This window comes from Xenopus tropicalis, chromosome 8 (genome assembly GCF_000004195.4).
Source record: "Xenopus tropicalis strain Nigerian chromosome 8, UCB_Xtro_10.0, whole genome shotgun sequence".
NCBI lineage: Eukaryota > Metazoa > Chordata > Amphibia > Anura > Pipidae > Xenopus > Xenopus tropicalis.
Window position 1 is genome coordinate 144,923,438 of NC_030684.2, and position 7,817 is coordinate 144,931,254.

Below are 7,817 nucleotides of genomic sequence, written 5' to 3' on the forward strand. Positions count from 1 at the left end.
GGGGAAGCCTTGGCCCAACTAGGTGGAGAAGCCTGGCCCGGCTATGGTGGAGAAGCCTTGGCCCGGCTGTGGTGGGGAAGCCTTGGCCCGGCTGTGGTGGGGAAGCCTTGGCCCGGCTGTGGTGGGGAAGCCTTGGCCCGGCTGTGGTGGGGAAGCCTTGGCCCGGCTATGGTGGGGAAGCCTTGGCCCAACTAGGTGGAGAAGCCTGGCCCGGCTGTGGTGGGGAAGCCTTGGCCCGGCTGTGGTGGGGAAGCCTTGGCCCGGCTGTGGTGGGGAAGCCTTGGCCCGGCTGTGGTGGGGAAGCCTTGGCCCGGCTGTGGTGGGGAAGCCTTGGCCCGGCTGTGGTGGGGAAGCCTGATCCGGCTGTGGTGGGGAAGCCTTGGCCCGGCTGTGGTGGGGAAGCCTGATCCGGCTATGGTGGGGAAGCCTTGGCCCGGCTATGGTGGGGAAGCCTGATCCGGCTATGGTGGGGAAGCCTTGGCCTGGCTATGGTGGGGAAGCCTTGGCCCGGCTATGGTGGGGAAGCCTGATCCGGCTGTGGTGGGGAAGCCTTGGCCCGGCTGTGGTGGGGAAGCCTTGGCCCGGCTGTGGTGGGGAAGCCTTGGCCCGGCTGTGGTGGGGAAGCCTTGGCCCGGCTGTGGTGGGGAAGCCTGATCCGGCTGTGGTGGGGAAGCCTTGGCACGGCTGTGGTGGGGAAGCCTTGGCCCGGCTGTGGTGGGGAAGCCTGATCCAGCTATGGTGGGGAAGCCTTGGCCCGGCTGTGGTGGGGAAGCCTTGGCCCGGCTGTGGTGGGGAAGCCTTGGCCCGGCTGTGGTGGGGAAGCCTTGGCCCGGCTGTGGTGGGGAAGCCTTGGCCCGGCTGTGGTGGGGAAGCCTGATCCGGCTGTGGTGGGGAAGCCTTGGCACGGCTGTGGTGGGGAAGCCTTGGCCCGGCTGTGGTGGGGAAGCCTGATCCAGCTATGGTGGGGAAGCCTTGGCCCGGCTGTGGTGGGGAAGCCTTGGCCCGGCTGTGGTGGGGAAGCCTTGGCCCGGCTGTGGTGGGGAAGCCTTGGCCCGGCTGTGGTGGGGAAGCCTTGGCCCGGCTATGGTGGGGAAGCCTTGGCCCGGCTATGGTGGGGAAGCCTTGGCCCGGCTATGGTGGAGAAGCCTGGCTAAACTAGACTCTGCACTGTGATTGGTTAATCCTGTATGCCTGCTTATTAGTGCAGTATTAGCCAAGTGTTAGACTGCTAAGCTGGCTAGTGTGCCATTGCTGTGCCATGTTCTATGGGACAAAGCAAGTAAAATCCATCTCCAATTACCCTCTTGCCCCAGCAAAAGCATCGCACTCCTGAGGGCCGTAGCAACCAAATGCCCCTACTGTGGGACTTTATCAACAGACACCAACTCTCCCAGCTCCCTGCTGGAATTAATAGGCCTCCCAGGAACAGAGATACGGCCAAACATTCTATTGTGTGGGATTAGTGCCCCCCCCCCCCCCAGTACTGCTGCAACTTTTTGAATTATCAGGCAAAGTAATTTTGAGGTTTATATCCCACATTTTACTATGACATGTTGAGATCATTTTCAGATGTATTTATTGTGTGGCTTTTGGACTGTTTACCTTAAAATGATAAGTGGTATTTGGTTACAGGGGTCACTGACCCCAGACAGCACTTTGGTCCCAAGACTGGATTTGTAGTGTTATTGTAAGCTCTTGTGTTTCTCTTCAGCCTCATTCCTATGGGCACAAGTCAGTTACAAGCACAAGGAATAAAAAAATAAAGATGATTACTGTGAGGCTCGGGGGCTCATGAGGGAGAGACCTGTGAGGGTTGGGGGGCTCATGAGGGAGAGACCTGTGAGGGTTGGGGGGCTCATGAGGGAGAGACCTGTGAGGGTTGGGGGGCTCATGAGGGAGAGACCTGTGAGGGTCGGGGGGCTCTGTGCCCATGAAGGAGAGACCTGTGAGGGTTGGGGGGCTCTGTGCCCATGAAGGAGAGACCTGTGAGGGTTGGGGGGCTCTGTGCCCATGAAGAAGAGACCTGTGAGGGTCGGGGGGCTCTGTGCCCATGAGGGAGAGACCTGTGAGGGTTGGGGGGCTCATGAGGGAGAGACCTGTGAGGGTTGGGGGGCTCATGAGGGAGAGACCTGTGAGGGTAGGGGGGCTCTGTGTCCATGAGGGAGAGACCTGTGAGGGTTGGGGGGCTCTGTGTCCATGAGGGAGAGACCTGTGAGGGTTGGGGGGCTCATGAGGGAGAGACCTGTGAGGGTAGGGGGGCTCATGAGGGAGAGACCTGTGAGGGTCGGGGGGCTCTGTGTCCATGAGGGAGAGACCTGTGAGGGTTGGGGGGCTCTGTGTCCATGAGGGAGAGACCTGTGAGGGTTGGGGGGCTCTGTGCTCATGGAGGAGAGACCTGTGAGGGTTGGGGGGCTCTGTGCCCATGAAGGAGAGACCTGTGAGGGTTGGGGGGCTCTGTGCCCATGAAGGAGAGACCTGTGAGGGTCGGGGGGCTCTGTGCCCATGAAGGAGAGAGCTGTGAGGGTCGGGGGGGCTCTGTGCCCATGAAGGAGAGAGCTGTGAGGGTTGGGGGGCTCTGTGCCCATGAAGGAGAGAGCTGTGAGGGTTGGGGGGCTCTGTGCCCATGAAGGAGAGAGCTGTGAGGGTCGGGGGGCTCTGTGCCCATGAAGGAGAGACCTGTGAGGGTCGGGGGGCTCTGTGCCCATGAGGGAGAGACCTGTGAGGGTTGGGGGGCTCATGAGGGAGAGACCTGTGAGGGTTGGGGGGCTCATGAGGGAGAGACCTGTGAGGGTAGGGGGGCTCTGTGTCCATGAGGGAGAGAGCTGTGAGGGTTGGGGGGCTCTGTGTCCATGAGGGAGAGACCTGTGAGGGTTGGGGGGCTCATGAGGGAGAGACCTGTGAGGGTCGGGGGGCTCTGTGCTCATGAGGGAGAGACCTGTGAGGGTCGGGGGGCTCTGTGCCCATGAAGGAGAGACCTGTGAGGGTTGGGGGGCTCTGTGCCCATGAAGGAGAGACCTGTGAGGGTTGGGGGGCTCTGTGCCCATGAAGAAGAGACCTGTGAGGGTCGGGGGGCTCTGTGCCCATGAGGGAGAGACCTGTGAGGGTTGGGGGGCTCATGAGGGAGAGACCTGTGAGGGTTGGGGGGCTCATGAGGGAGAGACCTGTGAGGGTAGGGGGGCTCTGTGTCCATGAGGGAGAGACCTGTGAGGGTTGGGGGGCTCTGTGTCCATGAGGGAGAGACCTGTGAGGGTTTGGGGGCTCATGAGGGAGAGACCTGTGAGGGTAGGGGGGCTCATGAGGGAGAGACCTGTGAGGGTCGGGGGGCTCTGTGTCCATGAGGGAGAGACCTGTGAGGGTTGGGGGGCTCTGTGTCCATGAGGGAGAGACCTGTGAGGGTTGGGGGGCTCTGTGCCCATGGAGGAGAGACCTGTGAGGGTTGGGGGGCTCTGTGCCCATGAAGGAGAGACCTGTGAGGGTTGGGGGGCTCTGTGCCCATGAAGGAGAGACCTGTGAGGGTCGGGGGGCTCTGTGCCCATGAAGGAGAAAGCTGTGAGGGTTGGGGGGCTCTGTGCCCATGAAGGAGAGAGCTGTGAGGGTTGGGGGGCTCTGTGCCCATGAAGGAGAGAGCTGTGAGGGTCGGGGGGCTCTGTGCCCATGAAGGAGAGACCTGTGAGGGTCGGGGGGGCTCTGTGCCCATGAAGGAGAGACCTGTGAGGGTCGGGGGGCTCTGTGCCCATGAAGGAGAGACCTGTGAGGGTCGGGGGGCTCTGTGCCCATGAAGGAGAGACCTGTGAGGGTTGGGGGGCTCTGTGCCCATGAAGGAGAGACCTGTGAGGGTTGGGGGGCTCTGTGCCCATGAAGGAGAGAGCTGTGAGGGTTGGGGGGCTCTGTGCCCATGAAGGAGAGAGCTGTGAGGGTCGGGGGGCTCTGTGCCCATGAAGGAGAGAGCTGTGAGGGTCGGGGGGCTCTGTGCCCATGAAGGAGAGACCTGTGAGGGTCGGGGGGCTCTGTGCCCATGAAGGAGAGACCTGTGAGGGTCGGGGGGCTCTGTGCCCATGAAGGAGAGACCTGTGAGGGTTGGGGGGCTCTGTGCCCATGAAGAAGAGACCTGTGAGGGTCGGGGGGCTCTGTGCCCATGAGGGAGAGACCTGTGAGGGTCGGGGGCTCTGTGTCCATGAGGGAGAGACCTGTGAGGGTTGGGGAGCTCTGTGCCCATGAAGGAGAGAGCTGTGAGGGTTGGGGGGCTCTGTGCCCATGAGGGAGAGACCTGTGAGGGTCGGGGGGCTCTGTGCCCATGAGGGAGAGACCTGTGAGGGTCGGGGGGCTCTGTGCCCATGAGGGAGAGACCTGTGAGGGTCGGGGGGCTCTGTGCCCATGAAGGAGAGACCTGTGAGGGTTGGGGGGCTCTGTGCCCATGAAGGAGAGAGCTGTGAGGGTTGGGGGGCTCTGTGCCCATGAAGGAGAGAGCTGTGAGGGTTGGGGGGCTCTGTGCCCATGAGGGAGAGACCTGTGAGGGTAGGGGGGCTCTGTGCCCATGAAGGAGAGACCTGTGAGGGTTGGGGGGCTCTGTGCCCATGAAGGAGAGACCTGTGAGGGTTGGGGGGCTCTGTGCCCATGAGGGAGAGAGCTGTGAGGGTTGGGGGGCTCTGTGCCCATGAGGGAGAGAGCTGTGAGGGTTGGGGGGCTCTGTGCCCATGAAGGAGAGAGCTGTGAGGGTTGGGGGGCTCTGTGCCCATGAGGGAGAGACCTGTGAGGGTAGGGGGGCTCTGTGCCCATGAAGGAGAGACCTGTGAGGGTTGGGGGGCTCTGTGCCCATGAAGGAGAGAGCTGTGAGGGTTGGGGGGCTCTGTGCCCATGAAGAAGAGACCTGTGAGGGTCGGGGGGCTCTGTGCCCGTGAGGGAGAGACCTGTGAGGGTCGGGGGGCTCTGTGCCCATGAGGGAGAGACCTGTGAGGGTTGGGGGGCTCTGTGCCCATGAAGAAGAGACCTGTGAGGGTCGGGGGGCTCTGTGCCCATGAGGGAGAGAGCTGTGAGGGTTGGGGGGCTCTGTGCCCATGAGGGAGAGACTTGTGAGGGTTGGGGGGCTCTGTGCCCATGAGGGAGAGAGCTGTGAGGGTTGGGGGGCTCTGTGCCCATGAGGGAGAGAGCTGTGAGGGTTGGGGGGCTCTGTGCCCATGAAGGAGAGACCTGTGAGGGTTGGGGGGCTCTGTGCCCATGAGGGAGAGAGCTGTGAGGGTTGGGGGGCTCTGTGCCCATGAGGGAGAGAGCTGTGAGGGTTGGGGGGCTCTGTGCCCATGAGGGAGAGACCTGTGAGGGTTGGGGGGCTCTGTGCCCATGAAGGAGAGAGCTGTGAGGGTTGGGGGGCTCTGTGCCCATGAAGGAGAGAGCTGTGAGGGTTGGGGGGCTCTGTGCCCATGAAGGAGAGAGCTGTGAGGGTTGGGGGGCTCTGTGCCCATGAGGGAGAGACCTGTGAGGCTGTAAATCTAGTTTGGGCCCACAAGATGCTAATAATGTTATGGAGGAGTTACATGGAGGTACAGGTATAGCTGCTGTGAGGATTAGATTAATAATACTCTGTGGTACAGTATTAATACCAAGTAAATCTAAGCACAATAATATACACAATAATAACGTTACACATGAGTATATGATGTCTCAGTACCTTGTTGTGTATTAAACCAGTAACAAACAGTAGGGGGCGCCAAGCACAGACGGTACACGGTAGAGACCTGCAGACCTCCAGCCTTCCAGCCCTGTCCCTTCCTACCAGTGACTCCTCTCTATGGTGAGTTTCCAGGGCGCTCTGGCCGGCTCCACTTTTTATGGTTCCAGCGCTGTCACTGGGGCGGCCGCGTCTCTATGGTGTCCAGTCCGCCCAGCGCTGCGCGGCTCTATGGTCCCGGTGAGAGGAGCTCGGGATGGGGCTGGGACCGGCCTCTGTGACCGCTGAATCCGGAGACGTAATGGAGGTACCGACCGCCTTCTGTGTGTCCTACTGTCTGTGTATAGTGAGGGCAGTGTGTATCCTATGAGGTTAGTGCTGGGGGGGGTATAGTGAGGGCAGTGTGTATCCTATGAGCTTAGTGCTGGGGGGGGGGGGTATAGTGAGGGCAGTGTGTATCCTATGAGGTTAGTGCTGGGGGGGGGTATAGTGAGGGCAGTGTGTATCCTATGAGGTTAGTGCTGGGGGGGGTATAGTGAGGGCAGTGTGTATCCTATGAGCTCAGTGCTGGGGGGGGGGGGGGGGTATAGTGAGGGCAGTGTGTATCCTATGAGCCTTAGTGCTGGGGGGGGGGGGTATAGTGAGGGCAGTGTGTATCCTATGAGCTTAGTGCTGGGGGGGGGTATAGTGAGGGCAGTGTGTATCCTATGAGCTTAGTGCTGGGGGGGGGTATAGTGAGGGCAGTGTGTATTCCTATTGAGCTTAGTGCTGGGGGGGGGTATAGTGGAGGGCAGTGTGTATCCTATGAGCTTAGTGCTGGGGGGGGGGTATAGTGAGGGCAGTGTGTATCCTATGAGCTTAGTGCTGGGGGGGGGGGGGGGGTATAGTGAGGGCAGTGTGTATCCTATGAGCTTAGTGCTGGGGGGAGGGGTTATAGTGAGGGCAGTGTGTATCCTATTGAGCTGTTGCAGGGGGGAGGGGGGTACTAGTGGAGGGGGGCGGTATAGTGAGGGCAGTGTGATCCTATGAGCTTAGTGCTTGGGGGGGGGGTATAGTGAGGGCAGTGTGTATCCTAATGAGCTTAGTGCTGGGGGGGTGGGGGGGGTATTAAGGTGAGGGGCAGTGTGTATCCTATGAGCTTAGTGCTGGGGGGGGGGGGTATAGTGAGGGCAGTGTGTATCCTATGAGCTTAGTGCTGGGGGGGGGGGGTATAGTGAGGGCAGTGTGTATCCTATGAGCTTAGTGCTGGGGGGGGTGTATAGTGAGGGCAGTGTGTATCCTATGAGCTTAGTGCTGGGGGGGGGGGTATAGTGAGGGCAGTGTGTATCCTATGAGCTTAGTGCTGGGGGGGGGGGTGTATAGTGAGGGCAGTGTGTATCCTATGAGCTTAGTGCTGGGGGGGGGGGTATAGTGAGGGCAGTGTGTATCCTATGAGCTTAGTGCTGGGGGGGGGGGTGTATAGTGAGGGCAGTGTGTATCCTATGAGCTTAGTGCTGGGGGGGGGTTATAGTGAGGGCAGTGTGTATCCTATGAGCTTAGTGCTCGGGGGGGGGGGTGGTATAGTGAGGCAGTGTGTATCTATGAGCTTAGTGCTGGGGGGTGTATAGTGAGGGCAGTGTGTATCCTATGTGAGCTTAGTGCTGGGGGGGGGGGGGTATAGTGAGGGCAGTGTGTATCCTATGAGCTTAGTGCTGGGGGGGGGGGTATAGTGGAGGGCAGTGTGTGTATCCTATGAGCTTAGTGCTGGGGGGGTGGGGCGGTGATAAGTGAGGGCAGTGTGTATCCTATGAGCTTAGTGCTGGGGGGGGTGTATAGTGAGGCAGTGTGTATCCTATGAGCTTAGTGCTGGGGGGGTATAGTGAAGGGCAGTGTGTATCCTATGAGCTTAGTGTGGCTGGGGGGGGGGTGTATAGTGAGGGCAGTTGGTATCCTATGAGCTTAGTGCTGGGGGGGGGTATAGTGAGGGCAGTGTGTATCCTATGAGCTTAGTGTGCTGGGGGGGGGGTGTATAGTGAGGCCAGTGTGTATCCTATGAGCTTAGTGCTGGGGGGGGGGTGGGGTATAGTGAGGGCAGTGTGTATCCTATGAGCTTAGTGCTGGGGGGGGTGTATAGTGAGGGGCAGTGTGTATCCTATGAGCATTAAGGTTGGTGCTG

The 7,817-nt window shown here is 60.4% G+C and overlaps 1 protein-coding gene across 1 annotated transcript in view; it reads left to right on the top strand.

Annotated features, from left to right (window-relative positions):
- Nucleotides 1-5,902: 5,902 nt before the first annotated feature.
- Nucleotides 5,903-7,817, top strand: part of pi4kb (phosphatidylinositol 4-kinase, catalytic, beta) — a 48,904-nt gene continuing 46,989 nt past the window's right edge. Inside the window, 1 exon segment of the mRNA NM_001102734.1 lies at nt 5,903-5,969. The gene's annotated coding sequence lies outside the window, so the exon portion shown is untranslated.